The sequence below is a fragment of the Lepisosteus platostomus genome, chromosome 5 (genome assembly GCF_059453375.1).
Source record: "Lepisosteus platostomus isolate fLepPlt1 chromosome 5, fLepPlt1.hap1, whole genome shotgun sequence".
Classification (NCBI taxonomy): Eukaryota; Metazoa; Chordata; class Actinopteri; order Semionotiformes; family Lepisosteidae; genus Lepisosteus; species Lepisosteus platostomus.
In genome coordinates, this window is record NC_142615.1 from 35,557,974 (window position 1) to 35,577,230 (window position 19,257).

Below are 19,257 nucleotides of genomic sequence, written 5' to 3' on the forward strand. Positions count from 1 at the left end.
CGGGAGAAGGGGAGCGACGCTAGTTCGGCAGAGCTGGAGTCGCTACTCAAGCAGTTCTCCCCGGTAGACGGTTTCAGACGGTGCCTCCCTAACGACACCGGAACGACATGGAAAAACTCCCGGGGAGTGTGCAGCCGCCTGGACTACATCTTTCTGCACACGACCTGCTCCCTGGAATCAGCGACGGTGTCCCCGGAGTGGTATTCCGACCATGAGCGCTTGACAGTGGTGGCTAACACCAACCTGCCGGCATTCGGTCGTGGGTACTGGAAACTGAACCGGGAGATACTGGAGGAAGACGACTTCAAGGCACTGTTCCGTAAAGACTATGCGAGCTGGAAGTTGTGTACCCACTGCCGGCTAGACTCAGACGAGCACTGCAAGGGATGATCTTCGGCTTCGTCTTGGGCGGCAAGTACGAGTACATCACGAGAAACCGGATGTGTCAGCTGGTCGAGGAAGGGGGTCCAGATGTCCCACATTTCCCCCTGAAACTCGACTGCATCTTCTACTGCAACCTCTGTTGGGCGCTGCGGGAGCCCATCAGCCACAAGTACCAGTACTTTGTCAGGCTGTGGCTCTCCGTCCCCATGAGGCACTTGGTCCAGTGGTCAAACACTGGGCCCAAGGCAGAGATGCGACCGGAGTTCTACACCCATGCTGTCAAGTGGAGCAGGAGGTACAAGGCCACGAGACAGCCAGAGCCCTGCAGCAACCACAGAGCTCTGTACAAAGAGGTGAGGGGGCATCTGGTCGCCACAAAAGGCTAAGAGTTCCCAGACAAGTCTGGGAAAGAACGCAGCCGAAAGAACTGGACAACCAACTGAAGGACCTCAACTGGATGGCTGTACACAAGTGACTGGCTACCAGAGAGGTCCTCTACAGACACTCGCTTACCAGGAACCCGCATTGCCCCCGGGACAAGTGTTTCGTCGAGGAGACTCAGGAGCACGTGTTCTGGAGCTGCCCCTTCGCCAAGGCGTTGTGGGGCAGAATGGACAACATTATGCAACTCCTGGGAACGGATGCGGTGCTCAGTTACCAGTACATTCTGCTGGGGGCTGGCACCCACTGGACTGGACAAGGGGACACAGGACCTGCGGGGGCTGCTGCTGTCCCTCACAAAACAAGGACTGTGGAAGGCGAGGAACACTCTCATCCGGCACAACATAAAGTGGGGGGCGAGGGAGCTGGAGGAGAGGATCCTGGCGGACCTCAGGAGGAGGACGAAGCACCACGTCGCCAAATGGGGTTTCCCCACGGCGAGGGAGCGCTGGAAAGGACTTTGGGATATACAGGGATTAAAGGACGATAGCGAGTGGTAGGTTTGGAGGGACTCTCTTAATTGCGCAAATCCGCCCCCACTTGCAAAGATTGATAACGGACAATCAATCTCCGTTCCGCCGTTGTTTTTTATTACATGGAGTGTTAATATGTGTGAGATGTTCCTTTTGAGATGTTTTTTTTTTTGTGGAATAAAGTATATTTTGTAGAACAAAAAAATCTTATGACAAGGTTTACAAGTTATCTGTTGAACTACATTCTAATAGGTGTGGTCACAGTCCAGGTCATTTGTTTACGTTTTTGTTTCTGCAGCAACTGTTAGATGAAATGTGCTAATATGTAACCTAACTCCAGTGTGAATAACTAGAAGAGGGGAGCAGCTCCATTCCAGACCAAGGGAGCTTTGAGATTGGCTGGGCCAGATCTCTCATTTGCATATCTGATTTGGAAATATAACACTACACCCCCTTCTTGCATGGATTTAACTTGCACCCAAGAGTCCCATACTGTGTATTGCTACTTATTTTTTTTATGATAAGTGGTGATTAGCAGTTGACAGGTTTTATTTGTTGAATTATAAATGGTTTTGTATTATCACCCTGAATGGCCTGTACTCAAGGTTTGGTAGGGTATGTGTTTTCATTTCATTTACCAAATGGAATTTTTGCTCTTTTAGTATTTGTCTAGAAGGCTTTCTGAAGTCAGGAAGCCCATTTATTTGGTGAAAAAAGATTCTGTATTAATATTAATATTTCTCATACAACATAAATAGGGTCTTTTAGGAATAAAAAGATCTTGCACTTGGAAATCTTAATAAAGCTGTGTGCTTCCATACACTCGAGCAGTTTTGATTCCTAATATTTGACCTTAGGTGTGGGAACGGGTCTTTTTTGCCATTTGATTTCCAATTGATCAGCACAGTATAGAAAATAGACCCATAAAGCAACCTCAGCAGTGACAAATGTGCAAAAAGTGATCACTTGTTTTTGCCGCTTTGAAACTGAAACCCTTTGGTGTGTTAAGAGAATGCGATAACCACTACACTGCGCAAGGTGGGAATGGGTGACTTGCAGAGAGTGTTGAACTTCGAGAAAGGACTTCTCTCAGGAATATATTTCCACATTCTGAAGAGGAGATTTACTCCATTTCTGTAGTCTGACTTCCTCTTTTGCTAGAGAGCTGTAGAATGTGGAGTCACCTATCCAGCTCTGGGAGCAATGTGTAGATAACAGGTTTGTTACTGCCGGATGAGCACAGTAAATTAATACAGCAGAATAAACACACTGAGTATTTGAAGGGAATTAACAATCTTTTACGTCTCGTCATGTTCAATGCTGCTGTCATTTCTGTAATATTGTGATTATCATGTTCATCACACATGCGCAAGATCCCCTGTTTGAAATTGGGCAGAAACAGGTGTCTTTTTATCTTCTCACATTTTGCACTCCTGCCAGTGTTTTTGGATCTTGTTTTGTCTTATTGCAAGAATTCGAATTTCCTGTGTCATTCATCACATCACATCACATCAAACAGCCAGCAGATCGTGTCACCTTTCAGATAGTCATTCTTCTGCTTCCTAAATTTCCTAGAGACAGGTCTTTTCAGCAGAACTGACAAACGTGGCAAAGCAACCTGATAAGACCAGGTCCTAGAAGTCACTACTCAGTCAGTTACTACTGCCGAAATGCAAGCCCTTCCTCCAGCCTGAAGAAGTTGATCCTACATTACTCATGAAGAAGATGTATCTACCAAACCTCAGAGAGCTGAGCTGGATCACTCCAGTGGAGGGGGAGAGACAGAGAGGCACCAGGCTGCAGGCTGTGGACTTCTGAGTGAGCTGAAAAGGGACAGGTAGAAACATGTTGAATATTTAGTTTTACAACAATACCTTGAGTTTGGACTGCGATCAGCTTCATTTTGTATTTCAGCTGTGAAAATGCAATTTCAAAAATGCACGCCCCAGTCATGTTAGGTTCAAGTTACAGTTGCATCACAACTCAATACATTTGCAATTCACTTCAAATGTTGTTTTTGTTTGATCCAGTCTGTCCTCACCTAAAGGAGATATCGACTCAGTCTTTGGAATTTGTATATATATATATTTCAGTGATCCCTCAGCCATTCCTTCTGTTTTGTAATTCAATTTCTCTTTTAAAATTCCTTCCCCACTTCTAGGACCTGCAGTTGCTGAACTCCACAATGGCTTCTATTGGAAAGTCTGTGACTGAGACCAAGTAAGTGTTCACTTTTTTATGAAACCATTATTTATTTTGGAGCAATGAGCAATTCTTATATAAATACAATAAAATCATTATGCTCAAACTATGAGAGAGAAAATTAAGGATAATTTAAGAAATCAGTCTTAGCTTGTTTCTATACACAGATGGTATTATTTATTTTCAAAGGAAACCCACGAGGATTCCCCTGGTGTGCAAGATGTGCCTGAATACTTTTGATCAGCTTCCTGCTCACTTGAAGAGGGCGTGTATGAAGCACGCCACGGCAGAAGAGATCAGGATGGCCTCTCAACAGGCGAGGAAGGACATGATAAATCACCTGAAGAACATCGTGGATTACAACAGAATAGAGATTGTGTCTGGCGAGGCAAACAGGGCAGTGGTTGTAAGACTGCTGGAGTCCTTGGCATTAGGGACTAAATATACTAAACGTATGATGCTAAAATGATGCTAAAATGTTATTTTCACATATATTAATGTAATAAATGATTGCTTATGCTTTATGCACTACTTCACTGCTTCACTGCTCTATGCTGTCTGGAAATAAATCCTCAGACTGCTTACTGCCCTGGGCATGTACCAATAAATCCGAATGCACATCTGAATCCCAAACAGAATCTCTAGTAAAATACGATCATTTGTGAAACAGGCAAATGACTGTCTCAGGGGCCCATTCCTCATTCTCAAGACACATGTATGTAGTACGTACACCATGCATTGAGCAATAGGGACTGAAGACACCACAGGTAAGGTTATAAGTCATTCTGAGGGATACAGCTAGGCATCTGAAATGCAGGGTTTGAGAGCCTTCAGGAGCACTGCATCCTTTGAGACAGACCCGTGCGTGTTAAACAAATGATCATTTCTTTCAGCATTAGGGACTAAATATACTAAATGTATGATGCTAAAATGTTATTTTCACATATATTAATGTAATAAATCATTGCTTATGCTTTAACAACAAATCTAATTAAAATAAAAGCTTAAATTTTGTATTTATCTTGTACCATAGAACATGATTTTCTTTGTATTTCATGCCCACAAAGTGTCCAAATGTTCTATGATCATTTCTTTCAGCATTAGGGACTAAATATACTAAACATATGATGCTAAAATCCTGAAAAAAGGATGTGCTCCATCTCGTCAGTAGATTGGATTCCAAAACTGATTTGGGTCAATATACATTACCTTTGAAGATAAGGTACAGTCTACTGTAGGGAACCATCAACGTAGAAAGCATTGGCCTTCCCTGGGGGGCAGGTAGGTGCAAAAGATAAACCTTTATCCTATCTTTATCCTAAGATAAGTGGCCAAGCTCATCATGTTGCCATAGTAGACAAAGTTCTATAAAATTTTGAATAACTTTTAAAAAAAGCATTTTGGTCTTTCAGTACTGTACAAGGTTAATTAAACTGTCCCTGGTAATGCAAAGTAATTAGAAGCATCCCAGAAGCTTTATCTCTAGAAACATTAGCTGTTTTATATCATGTAATTTAGTGTGATGTTGTCAGAATTCAAGGACATTATCACACACAGAAATTGGTTCAGTTAAATCTAAAAAACACAGCTAAACATGGGTTTAAATGTAAAATAGAAGTCTTACCTCTTGTCAAAAGATTTAATTCAAGAAGTGAACCTCAGATCCTTTTTTGAAAAAAGTAAGTTCAAATGAAAATGATTGTTAAAAACTGGGCTTTCAATAAATGACAAATTTAATCTAATACTGCTCTGATCATGGTAGCAGGAAGGTGTGAAAATTACTCTGTACCTAGGAGTATTTTGATCCCGAGTTCTGAATCCCAAACAGAATCTCTAGTAAAATAGGAGGCACTGGACTATAAATACCCATCCATGTTATAACACACTCACCAAGGGTTTTTTAGTTTAACTCTGAGCTTTGAGAGATTTAATACCTATGGTACCCATATTCATCCTTTATTTAAGGGAAGTACACATCCTAGACACACAGGAAACCCTCTTGCCCCAAGGGAAGACCGATACTTTGGATGGTAATGATTGAACCTGGCTTACAACAGACATCTTTTGAAATGGTAATTCTTTCAGGTGGCTTGGCAAACTTCCTGCCCCAGCTAAGACAGGTACTTTGGATGTTAATGCTTGAGACTAGACATCTTTGGAAATGGTAATTCTTTCCGAGGGCTTGGGAAACTCTATTTCTTTGAATGCACCTGCACTGTTGAATATACTTTAAACCCATGCTTAGCCATGTTTTTAAAATTAAATTATAACGATTTCTGTGTTTGATAATGGTAGCAAAGGCTTACTGGACATGAGTGTCAAGTGTCGACACGAGTGTGAGCAGCGTCGATTCGAGTGTGAACGGTGTCAACACGAGTCCTGTTGTTCAGTACAGTGTCAATACGAGTGTGAACAGTGAGTCCTGTTGGTCAGTACAGTGTCAATACGAGTGTGAACAGTGTCGACACGAGTGTGAACAGTGAGTCCCGTTGATCAAAAAAGTATCAATATAAGTGTGAACAGTGAGTCCTGTTGTTCAGTATAGTGTCAATACGAGTGTGAACAATGAGTCCTGTTGGTCAGTACAGTGTCAATACGAGTGTGATAAGTGTCGACATGAGTGTGAACACTGAGTCCTGTTGATCAAAAAAGTATTAATAGAAGTGTGAACGGTGAGTCCTGTTGTTCAGTATAGTGTCAATACGAGTGTGAACAGCGAGTCCTGTTGTTCAGTACAGTGTCAATATGAGTGTGAACAGTGAGTCCTGTTGTTCAGTACAGTGTCAATACGAGTGTGAACAGTGAGTCCGGTTCTGTACAGTGTCAATACGAGTGTGAACAGTGAGTCCGGTTCTGTACAGTGTTAACTCATTGAATTCCCTCTTGCTCTGCACAGTGTTACAGGTGAGAACACGTGTTTTATTCTTTGCAGAATTAACACAGACAGATACTGCTGTTGAATACTCCACAGTCAACAAACCCCGAGCCGCACAAAGTGAGGATCTTTTACTTCTATCTATTAAACTAGCAGAAATAAAACATCATGATAACTTCTTGCTGCTCTGTCCAGTTTAAACACAAGTGTGAATATTTGTAATAATAGTGAGTCCTGCTGTTGTGCACAGCGTGAATACAAGCGTGAACAGTGAGTCCTGTCGTCTGAACAGTGTCAATACGCGTGTGAACAGTGAGCCCTGTTGTTCAGTATGGTGTTAATGTAAGTCTTATCCTGTATAGTATAAGTTAACATAAGTATTGACCCGTATCCTGTTCTCTACAGACATCACACTACCCAACAGTGATGTGGAGTACGCCACCATCAACAAACTGAGAGAAGCACAAAGTGAGGACTTTTTTAACTCTTTACCACAGTATAAAACCCACAGGAGTAATGAGAATGACACTAAAAACAACAACACTGATAGTGAACAAGAGATTTTGAACAATACACATTCTAGTCAGATTTAAATACCCACAGACCTGACCGTTGGAAGTAGTAAAAAAATGCAAATTATTTTTTTTCTGCGTGCAGGTTTTCTAAGAATTGAAGAAAGGTTAAAAACGAGAGAACGCCATTTGGTTTTTCAAGCCTGTCTGGTAGTTAGTGATTAATTGGACCCATGATTTAATCCACCTGTATCTGGAGAGAAGCCAGGGTATCGGCATCAACAACAAGGCTGGGCAGCTTGTTCCCCACCCGCCTCTGTGTAAAGACGCGTCACCCATTCTTGGTTTTATTTTCACCTTTCACTATACGTGAAGAATTCCAAAAGGTGCACAAATGCTCTGGAGCTATTCTGTGGTTCGGCGATGTCTCTGGAGCCTTTTGTCACAGTGTGCGACTTCCCTGTGTGTCTCCCCGAACACAGGGTCTGACTGAAGGGGCACTGACCTGCAGGAATGGGAGGAGACCGAGCTGGGACGGTTCTGCCATGTCAGCGAAACTCTGGACCCCGACTTCATCTGCCAAAGAAACAGCAGCGTCAATTAACTCAGCCAGCGAGTTCAACTGTCGCCTCCCTTCTCTCCATCTCTGTGTGTCCCATCTCTTCATAACCCGTCTCCTATCAATCCTACTGTGTTTCATTTACTCTTCCTCACTCTGTCTCCTGTCCGGTTGTCTGCACTTAAAACTGAGGTATTTCCTGTGATCTCCTCTCTCTCGCTGTGTCTCCTGTCCTGTGTGTTTGTTACTGAGGGATTCTCTGTGATCTCCTCTCTCTCTCTCACTGTGTCTCCTGTCCTGTGTGTTAGTATGTTTGTTACTGAGGTATTTCCTGTGATCTCCTCTCTCTCACTGTGTCTCCTGTTCTTCAGTGTTTTAATTATTTTTAAATTAAAAATAATTTAGCTCATTCCTCTCTCACTCACTGCGACTCCTATCCATTCTGTGTTCAGTTCCTCTGACTTGCCTCTTGCATCAGCGCTAGCAATATCATGCATCTATCTAATTTAAAATTATTGATCTGTCACCTTGATAGTTCGATCTCTGCTACAGTTAGCATAGATGGCACAATTAAAAGGACGATGAGCTCAACATCTGTGCGCGTCTAATTAACTGAACCGTACAGAACATTGTGCCTCAGCTAGTCTCTCGCTGGCGGGGTCGCCCATCGGCGAGACCACGTCTCCAGGAAATTCTGTGGACTGGACACCGCGGGAGGGTGGGGCTGTGTTTCCGCACGAACGCCGGAAATCACTCAGGATCTCCAGAGAGACTCCTGTAGCCTTACAGCATCACAGTCACAGGCCTCAGCATTGCAACTGTATAATATCAAACGCCCAGACACCCTGAGGTGAGGCCGACCAGTCTGAAGTATTACCTGTAAACACCAGGCACACTGGAACCTGACTTCATCGTCCACTTAGCGCAGAGGTGGGGCGGACAGTCAGTTTTCTGGGGAGAAAAAAAACAACACCAGGAATTTAGCATACTGAAAGGATCATGGAGTGATGATCTGGCTGAACCCGCTTGGCTGAGGGCTCCTGGCCAGAGGACGAGGAGGCTGGGACCCCCCCTGCACAGCGAGGAGGAGTGACCAGGGGGGGCAGCTACACAGGTGGAGACGGGGTGGGAGAGGGACGCGAGGGAGAGAGGGGGATCACGTGCAGTATTGACAGTGTTTCAGGAGAGGAGTCAGGAGTGATTGCTAAAATATCGACAGCCGAGTCTGACCGAACTAGGGTGTGGCCATCCCTCTCGAACTTTCATCACAAACTCCTGTCTTCCTGCGGTGTCTCTGAGGAAGCTACCATTTTTCATTGGCTACTAAGAGGTGGAAGAGGTGTTAGTGGGACAGCAGGGGGGCGCTCACCCTGCGGTCTGATACCCCAGTATAGTGACGGGGGACACTATACTGTAAACAGGCGCTGTCCTTCGGATGAGACGTAAAACCGAGGTCCTGACTCTCTTTGGTCATTAAAAATCCCGGGGCGTCCCTCGAAAAGAGTAGGGGTGTAACCCAGGCGTCCTGGCCAAATTTCCCATTGGCCCTTACCAATCATGACCTCCTAATAACCCCCCTCTCTGAACTGGCTTCATCTCTCTGCTCTCCACCCCACTGAGAGCTGGTGTGTGGGGAGCGTTCTGGCGCACTATGGCTGCCGTCGCATCATCCAGGTGGGGGCTGTACATTGGTGGCGGTAGAGGGATACCCCATTCCCTGTGCAGCGCATTGAGTGGGGTGTCCAGAAAAGCGCTATATAAGTGTTAGCAATTATATAGCTCAGCCCCTCAGTAGTTGAGATCTCTGTTATATCCATCTAGAAACATGCAATCAGCATGTTATTGTTGAAGCAATAGTCACAACATTATTCCACACCTGGGTGAGAGGCGGGTTATGATGACAGTCATGCTTTCTACACCTTATACTGAGCTCAGAAATGGACCGGGCGGACATCTCACGAGCAGATCCCTCTGCGTATAAGAAAGGCAACTTGTCTCTGCAAAAATACCACGGATTCACATCCAAAATATGATAAAAAGGCAAAAACCCCACACTTGGAATGCAAACGTACCCTACAAAGGAAACACGGTTTTAAAACCAACTTGATTTTCCCCTGGAGAAACCTTTTTATGGACACACATCGCATCTATTACACATGTATAACTAAATATAAAGATAAAACTTAATATAAGAAGTCATGACACATCACACATGACAAAGTCTGGTCCAGAATAAACAGTTTACACTGACCCACCTTTATTTACCCTGGTCACTCACTTCTATTAACTGTTTAATTGGGTAACAAATGAATATTTGTTTCAATTTGGGATCTACACCTGGGAGCCCTGAAATGTTGGCCAGAGGGGAGAAGCTGATATTCAGACGTGAGAATATATTATGATGTTGTTTTTCACCTGTCTAATCAAAGCTTGTTCAAAAATGATCTGATTATAGGACACCCGAGTTTATAATCATACTCATTCCACTTTTTAACCCCGTATATATGCACAATATGAAACGTATATACACTAAATCTCACGTGTGACTCCCATAGTATACATTTCTTTACGAAAATTAGGAACACTTATTACAATTATCAACCCCCCATGACGAGGCAATATTTCATACCTTTGTTTCTTTGTGGGTTCAAAGTTCTGTCCTGTCGTTTCACACGTAATGTTTTGGTAGTTATCTCAATTTTCCTTTGCAATTATCTCCAAGATCATCATCAACTTTTTGTAAAACGCTATGCACAACTGATATTTAAAGAAAGTCCTGTACCAAAAGGTCTTCGTAGGGAAAGACAACTTTTTTTTCCTTACGTCAGTCGCTACACGGTTACTCTTAAAATCCATTCATCGCCTTTAAAAAAAAAGTTTCGTTTTTTATTGTGGTTCACTGACATTTCTGTCACAATTCTGAGGGACCCCAAATAAAATTAACTTGCCTGTTTGAAGACGCCGGCGAGGTTAAGACAGGTATCGAGCCACCTCCGTATCTAACGGACGTTTAAAATAAAAAAAATGGCGTGTAATGTTGCGAAGGGCTACTGTTTTTTTATAGGTTGTCGATTGTAAGGGACGTGGGCCGCGACAGAAATACTTGTCGGGGTGGGAAAAGATTTATTGATGGTTTATTGTACCGCAACGGTCACAATTGACTCACCAGCAAAGATGGCGCCGAGGCCACATCGACTCCCTCCCGCCCTGCCTCGCACCGAAGCTCGAGCTGCGGAGCGCGACGCCGAACCGCCGGTCCGCGGGCGCGGGCGCCGGACATAGACGTCTTAACCCCTTCCGAGGCGCAGGAATTATAGATCACTGTAGTTTCTTCTAGACCCGGGTTAGGGACAGTGTGCCCTCCGTGAGAGTCTTCTGAGGAAGACAGTGTTTCATGGGTGTCCAGGCTGTCCATCACAGGACACACAGACATACACACTCACACACCCTGGACAGGACACCAGTCCATCACAGGACACACACACACTCACTCACACATCCTGGACAGGACACCAGTCCATCACAGGACACACACACACTCACACACCCTGGACAGGACACCAGTCACTCACAGGACACACACACACACACACACACACACTCACACTCACACTCACACTCACACACCCTGGACAGGACACCAGTCCCTCACAGGACACACACACACACAACCTGGATAGGACACCAGTCCCTCACAGGACACACAGACACACACACTCACACACCCTGGACAGGACACCAGTCCATCACATGACACACACAGACTCACTCACACACCCTGGACAGTACAGCAGTCCATCACAGGACACACACACACCAGGGCCAGTTTTCCCAGAAGCCAATTAGCCCAAAAACCTGTCTTTGGACTCGGAGAACACAAGGAGAACATGCAGACTCCACACAAACAATTCCGAAAGCCCGAAAAGTGGTTGACGTTTTAATTTGGCAACGCCACGATGGATCCCAGTTTTTTTTTTATTTTGGAGGCCAAAGAGGACAAAAAAGGAAACGTCCGGAGTCTTGTAGCGTGAAAAGGGTTTAAATTTCGACTTAAGGAGTTGGCCATCGTTATATTTCGCGAGGTATATAATACAGGGGGAAAAAGAACATTTACATTTATCAATCTACTAGTAATACTGGGTGGATGTCACGTTCCCCAAAGTTCAGTGTCTCTCTCTAATAAAGTAGAAACGCGACATTAAACTCCGTTCGAAACGGGAGAAATCACCAGGACACGATACAGCTGACGTCCGGAAAAGAAAAAAAGAACTCCTATTCCCATTTGTAATGACCCTGTCGTGTTTTTCCCGGTGTACGCTTCTCTTTCGGAGACCGTTTCTCTCTGGTGTTGTTTTGCTGTTGGAATAAATGCCGAGGTGACCCTTCTGTGTGGAGTCTGCGTGTTCTCTCCAGCGGGTCGTTTCCTCCACCGCAGGGGCTGGTCGAACCGGGGTCTCCCCATCGTCACAGAAGTGTGTGTCGTTTTGGGTGGTGGGGGGGGGTGCATCGGGGATACTGCGCCCCGAGGGGGTGGCCTCTCACCTTGCTCCGGACGATGGGAGAAGACCTGTACCTTCACGAGTCCGGGTTGTGAAAACTTCTTCTGACAGTTCAAAACGTTTCGAAGAGACTACAGCGCTACCCTGTGTTCCATTTCTTTCGTGTATTATTAGACAGTCATAAGTATCTGTCCTGATCACAGAGTCCCCCTCTCACTGCCAGGACAGGAGCCCAGTGCAGCACGAATAATAATAATAATTAATAAGTCTGGACCCTCCACTCAGAGCTCTTCCCAGGTCAGGGGGATCCCCTCCAGCCCCCCCAGTGTGCAGCCCCCACCTGGATGATGCTCCAGTCCGCTCAGCACACAGCAGCTCTCAGTGGGGAGGAGAGCAGAGGGATGGAGCCAGTTCAGAGAGGGGGGTGATAAGGAGGCCATGATGGGTCAAGACCAGGGGGGGAATCAGGCCAGGACACTGGGGTAACACCCCTACTCTTCTCCAGAGACACCCCGGGATTGTTAATGAGTCTCATTAACGTCTGTTGACGTCTCATCCGAAGGACGGCGCCTGTTTACAGTCCAGTGTCCCCCGTCACTATACTGGGGCATCAGGACCCACACAGACCGCAGGGTGAGAGCGCCCCCTGCTGGCCCCACTCACACCTCTCCCAGCAGCAACTTTGGGGGGGGGGGGGGGGCAGGGAAAAAACCAAAAGCTAAACAGATTTTTTTTTTAAAAAATTTATTGATGCTTAACAAAAGGTCATCAGTCCAGTCTGGGGGCCCTCAGCTTCAGTCCAGTGCAGTCTGGGGTCCCTCAGCTTCAGTCCAGACTGGGGTCCCTCAGCATCGGTCCAGCACAGTCTGGGGTCCCTCAGCTTCGGTCCAGCACAGACTGGGGTCCCTCAGCTTCGGTCCAGTCTGGGGTCCCTCAGCTTCGGTCCAGCACAGACTGGGGTCCCTCAGCTTCGTTCCAGCACAGTCTGGGGTCCCTCAGCTTCGGTACAGCACAGCCTGAGGTCCCTCAGCTTTGGTCCAGTCCAGTCTGGGGCCTCTCAGCTCCAGTCTAGTCCAGTCTGGGGCCCCTCAGCTCCAGTCCAGTCCAGTCTGGTGTCCCTCAGCTCCAGTGCAGTCCAGTCTGGGGTCCCTCAGCTTCAGACCAGCACAGTCTGGGGTCTCTCAGCTTCAGTCCAGCACAGACTGGGGTCCCTCAGCTTCGGTCCAGCACAGACTGGGGTCCCTCAGCTTCGGTCCAGCACAGTCTGGGGTCACTCAGCTTCAGTCCAGACTGGGGTCCCTCAGCTTCGGTCCAGCACAGTCTGGTGTACCTCAGCTCCAGTCCAGTCTAGTGCCTCTCAGCTCCGGTCCAGTCCAGTCTGGTGTCCCTAGGCTCCAGTCCAGTCGTCTGGTGTCCCTCAGCTCCAGTCCAGTCCAGTCCAGTCCAGTCCAGTCCAGATGTTAGCAGGCACAGAACCAGGAAAGGAACCTGGAAAGAATATTGGACTTCCGGTTCCGGTCGAGAGGGAACGCTGGCGCATTTGGCTGCCGCTCCTCTCACCAGTTTTTCATTTCTATCTACTTATTTATGTTTTTTTTCCCTTTTTCTCCTCGATTGCACTGATTTCTAGTTTATCTATTTTCATCCGCTTCACGTTACAAGTTCACGGGTGCGACTTCCACTGCATTGTGAACTTACTCAACTGAAGACTTTCACCTCTTGCTACCGCCTTCTCTGGATTTCCTTCCCGTCTCGTTTCATCAATCATGTCTCTGAGGTACACTGCACTGCAACTTCTTCAACTAAAACAAAGCTACTTCCTGGTCAAAGACACATTCGATTACTGCCGTTTTACTGGGATTTTACGACCGACTCGCTACATCCATCGCAGCACAGGACACCGTTCTCTACGTTCGTCTGCCTGCGGAGTCTCTATCCCTGCCTTTCGCCGCACGTCTGTAAGTCCATCACGTACCGGCGCTGATCTAAAAAATCTCCTCTCACTACCGCACCTGGACCGCACTCCGCTTCCCCCCGCATCCCCGAGACTGGCCAGATCAGCGCTACTCAACACCCGCTCCGTTAACAGCAAGGCTCTTCTTTTATGTGACATTATCAAAGAAAAACAACTGGACCTTCTGTGCTTAACCGAAACATGGCACAAACAAAACGATGGACTCCTGTTCAACCAACTAGTTCCTCCTGGATATGGTTTCTTTGACCTTCCGCGTCTTTCAGGCAGAGGCGGGGGCATCATTGTTATTTACAACCTTTTTTACAGTCTAAGTCCTATAGCTATACCTCCTCCCTCTTCTTTTGAGTGTCTTGTTTTAAATGTTTCTATCCCCCAATCTACTATTATTGCCACAGTTTACAGACCACCCAAACCCAGTGGAGTCTTCTTAGGTGAGTTTGCTGATTTTCTCTCATTCTTATCCCTTACATTTAAAAGGATCCTTATTCTAGGGGACTTTAATATACACATTGATTCAACTTCCTCCAGTCTGGCTAAAGACTTCCTTTCTCTTTTGGGATGCTTTGACCTTGCTCAGTTTGTTTGTACCCCTACACATAACAAAGGACACACCTTAGATCTAATTATTGCAAATGACTCCTTTGTCTCCCACTGCTCCCCCCTTGATCTAGGCCTCTCTGACCACTTAGCCATTCTCTTCAATCTGGAATTACCTGTTTCTAACACTTCCCCCTCACGCTCTGTAAATTTCCGCAACTGGCGATCAATTGATCACCCAAGGTTTGCAAATTCTGTTCTGTCCTCCTTATCCTGTTTCTCTTCCTCTGACCCTCTAGAGGACAAAATACAGTTACTTGACAATGCTCTTTTATCTACCCTCGACACCTTTGCTCCTTTAAAAACTCGAACCATCTCCTTCTCTCGCCCTGCCCCCTGGTACAATGACCATCTGCGTTTCATGAAGGCAGCCTCTCGCAAACTTGAGCGTAGGTGGCGTCTTTCCGGCCTAAATGTACATTATCAGGCCTGGAGAGATTACTTATCTGATTATAAGGTTACTATAGAGTCTGCTAGATCCACCTACTTCTCTCACATCATTGAAAATCACCAAAACAATCCCAGACATCTTTTCTCCACCATCAACAGACTGCTCAAGCCAAACTGCCCCACCACATTACCTGCCTCATCACAACTTTGCAACACATTCTTAGATTTCTTTAGTTCTAAGATTGACAACATCCGGCATCACATTCTCTCCACTACGGATATAATTTCCACACCTCCTCCCTCCTCATCCAACTTCTCTGGTTCCCGTCTCTCCAGCTTCTCTCTTCTTGACTCAGCATCCCTAAACAAACTAGTTACGCGCATGAAACCCACCACATCTATTTTAGATCCCATTCCCACCACTTTATTCCAGTCCTGTTTCTCTTCTCTCTGTCCCATTGTCCTCAATATAATACATGAATCCTTGAGCACCGGCATTGTACCAACGGTCCTCAAAACTGCTGCTATTACCCCAGTGCCAAAGAAGCCTAACATGGCTCTCGACAATCTTAACAACTTTCGCCCCATCTCCAACTTACCCTTTCTCTCTAAAATTCTAGAACGTGCTGTCACACTTCAGTTACATAACCACCTCATGACAAACAACCTTTTCGAACCCCTCCAATCTGGCTTCCGTCAACTTCACAGCACAGAAACCGCCCTAGTCAAAGTCACCAACGATCTCCTAATAGCTTCTGATTCTGGTTCTCTTTCCATACTCATCCTTCTTGATCTCAGTGCTGCCTTTGACACTGTTGACCATAACATCTTGCTTTCTCGTCTCAAGACTGTGTTTGGAGTCTCTGACACTGCCCTCAAATGGTTTAAGTCTTACCTCACTGATCGCTGTCACTTTGTCTCTCTCAATGGGTACAGGTCTGAAATTGGTCTTGTCAAGTCTGGTGTCCCTCAGGGCTCAATACTGGGCCCCTTGCTCTTCAGCATTTACATGTTCCCACTTGGTCAGCTTTTAAGATCACATGGCCTCAGCTTTCATTTTTACGCTGACGATACTCAAATATACATCCATACCAAACCCGACACTGATGTGGCTGTCTCTATTCTATCTAATTGCATCTCTGACATAAAAATTTGGATGACTCAAAACTTCCTTCATCTTAACTGTGACAAGACTGAAGTCATGCTTATTGGTACCCCCCATCAACTTCGCAAAGCCAGTCCTATAACCCTGTCTGTAGATGGCTCTGTACTTGAGCTCCAATCAAAATTGAAAAACCTTGGGGTTATATTCGATTCTGGCTTAACATTCGACCCACATGTACAGCATACTGTCAAAACATCTTTTTTTCACCTTAGAAATATCGCAAGACTACGCCCTATGCTATCATTAACTGTGGCTGAAAAGCTGATCAACATATTTGTATTCTCTCGAATTGACTACTGCAATGCTCTGCTCCCTGGGGTATCTAAATCTACTCTGAACAAGCTGCAGTATGTCCAAAATTCAGCAGCCAGAATCCTGACCAGATCTAGTGCAAGTGTTCACATTACTCCTATCCTGGAGTCCTTGCACTGGCTTCCGGTCAAATTCCGCGTAGACTTTAAAATCCTCATGCTCACCTACAAGGCTTTACATGGCTTGGCACCTCAATACCTGTCTGAACTTTTATCGCCCTACTCCCCACCTCGCAACCTCCGCTCTTCAAATTCTGCCCTCCTTACTGTCCCCCAAGCCCGTCTACATTGTATGGGCGACAGGGCCTTCTCCTGCTATGCCCCCAAGCTCTGGAACTCCTTGCCCAAGGATATTAGAGAGTCACCTTCTCTAAACTCCTTCAAATCCAGACTCAAAACCCTCCTTTTCAGAAAAGCCTTTACTTAACTGATTCCATTCTTCACCCCTCTGCTCTTCTTAATACCATCTTCCACGGTCTCCTCTATTGTTATTGTTGTATTGCTGTAATTATAATTGTGTCCTGTCTTGTGAAATTTTTCTTATTTATTGTTATAGTCTTCTTATTTATTGTTATTGTCATCCTGTAAAGCGCTTTGAGAAGCCACCTTTAAAGGCGCTATATAAAATAAAGTTTATTATTATTATTATAATATTGTTATTGCAGGTGTGAGGGACATAGACACAGACGTCACCATGACATCAAACAGCAAGAGGAGACTCCTCCTTGAATCACAGACATGACAGGGCGGCGCCCCCCTGTCTGCTCACCTGCTCCTCCTCTTCCTCTTCTTGTCCTTCCCGGCAGCCTGCTCCTCCTCTCCCTCGCTCTTTCTCTCCTGAGCTACAGGCTCCGCCACCTCCATCGGCTCGTCTTGATCTTCTGTCTCCACCGACACGCAGCTCAGGGACATCAAAAAGACGCATCGGCGCTTCTGAAGCAGAGACAGGAGAGTCACGTTAAGAGTCGGACTGGACACTCCAGTACATGAACACTGCACTGAGAGAGAGAGGGGTTCATACAGACACACTGACTGGACACTCCAGTACATGAACACTGCACTGAGAGAGAGAGGGGTTCATACAGACACACTGACTGGACACTCCAGGACATGAACACTGCACTGAGAGAGAGAGGGGTTCATACAGACACACTGACTGGACACTCCAGGACATGAACACTGCACTGAGAGAGAGAGGGGTTCATACACACACACTGACTGGACACTCCAGTACATGAACACTGCACTGAGAGAGAGAGGGGTTCATACAGACACACTGACTGGACACTGGACAGGAGTAAAGAGAGGATCAGAGCATTACCCACCTTCTTTTTCTTCTGTCTCACAGGAGGTGGTGATTGGACCTCCTCCAGCTGGAGTCCGAGGAGGGAGAGAGGGGGCAGGAGAGGGACAGCACAGGGAGAGAAAGAGAGAGACAGGTGAGTCAAGTGTCCCAAGAGCACAGAGACTCTGCTGAGATCACACTCGCAGTGAGTGAGCCTGGGTGTAGCCCACTAATACTGACCCACTGGACACCACAGGACAGAGAGGAGGAGGAGAGAGACACACTGAGGACAGAGAGGAGGAGGAGAGAGACACTGACAGTCAGGGCTGAAATAGAGAGAGACAGAGAGGCAGGGACAGGCAGACAGCAGGCCGAGAGAGACACTGACAGACAGGGCTGAAAGAGACACTGAGACCCAGGGACAGACAAGACGGCAAAACTCCACCACAGACAGGACAGGGGGCAGGGTGGGACCAGCACTGACCTCCTTCCTCTCTCCTGCCGGAAGAGCTGTCTCCACCTCCTCTTCCTCCTGCAAGTCAAGAGACAGGCTTAGAGAGAGACGGGCTGGCGGGACATCGGCGAACAGAGCTGAAGTCAGAGAGCAGAGGAGACAGGCCCAGCTGGGACAACGCAGGACAGACAGAGAGACAGACAGGGAGACACACGGAGAGACACAGGGAGAGAGACCCAGCTGGGACAACGCAGGACAGACGGAGAGCAGGGAGACACACGGAGAGAGAGGAGGGAGGGAGACCCAGCTGGGACAACGCAGGACAGACAGAGAGACAGGCAGGGAGACACACGGAGAGACACAGGGAGAGAGACCCAGCTGGGACAACGCAGGATAGACAGAGAGCAGGGAGACATGGAAAGACACAGGGAGAGAGACAGGGAGAGAGGGACAGACACAGAGAAAAAGAGAGACTCAGACAGAAGGACAGAAAGACAGAAAGAGAGAAGTACAGATGGACAAAAAGACAGAGAAAAGGACAGAAAGACAGATGGACAGAAGGACAGATGGACAGAGAAAAGGATAGATAGAGTGATGGATAGAAAGACAGAAAAGGACAGAAAGACAGATGGACACAGAAAAGAACAGAAAGACAGAAGGACAGAGAAAAGGACAGAAGGACAGGACAGAGAAAAGGACAGATGGACAGAGGGACAGATGGACTGAAGGATAGACGGACAGATGGACGGACAGACGGACAGAAGGTCAGACGGACAGACGGACTTTGCCCCACTTGCCTCGTCAGACATCTCAGCCTCTCTCCTTGCCCTCCGCACCGGGGAGCCCCAGGCGGGGCCTGGCGGGGCCGGGCGGGCGATGGGGGGCAGGACGGGCGGGGGCAGGGGCAGGGGCACCGCCCCGGGCAGCAGGGGGGGCTCGAGGGGCATGGCGGCGAGGAAGGGGGGGCGGCGGGGCGGGGCGGGCAGGGGCCTGAGGGGGCTGGAGGGGGGGGCCGGGGGCGGGGAGCGGAGGGGGCTCTCGGGTGAGGAGGGGGGGGACACCGAGCGGAACGAGCCGGGCGAGCCCGAGCGGGACGAGCAGGGCGACCCCGGGAGCTCCAGCTGCAGCTCGGCCG

The 19,257-nt window shown here is 47.0% G+C and overlaps 2 long non-coding RNA genes and 1 other non-coding gene across 3 annotated transcripts; 2 read left to right on the forward strand and 1 right to left on the reverse strand.

Moving 5' to 3' along the window:
- Positions 1-1,940: 1,940 nt before the first annotated feature.
- On the forward strand, positions 1,941-1,998 carry LOC148665885 (U7 small nuclear RNA). Its single transcript, XR_015938899.1, has one exon. It is a non-coding gene; the product is annotated as a U7 small nuclear RNA (small nuclear RNA).
- A 972-nt stretch (positions 1,999-2,970) lies between these two features.
- LOC148665886 (uncharacterized) lies at positions 2,971-8,477 on the reverse strand. The gene is made up of 3 exons (XR_015936601.1): positions 8,324-8,477; positions 7,393-7,463; positions 2,971-3,121 (listed from the first exon to the last, which is right to left on the reverse strand). It is a non-coding gene; the product is annotated as an uncharacterized LOC148665886 (long non-coding RNA).
- On the forward strand, positions 3,379-4,031 carry LOC148665887 (uncharacterized). Its single transcript, XR_015936597.1, has 2 exons — positions 3,379-3,518; positions 3,690-4,031. It is a non-coding gene; the product is annotated as an uncharacterized LOC148665887 (long non-coding RNA).
- Positions 8,478-19,257: the final 10,780 nt, after the last annotated feature.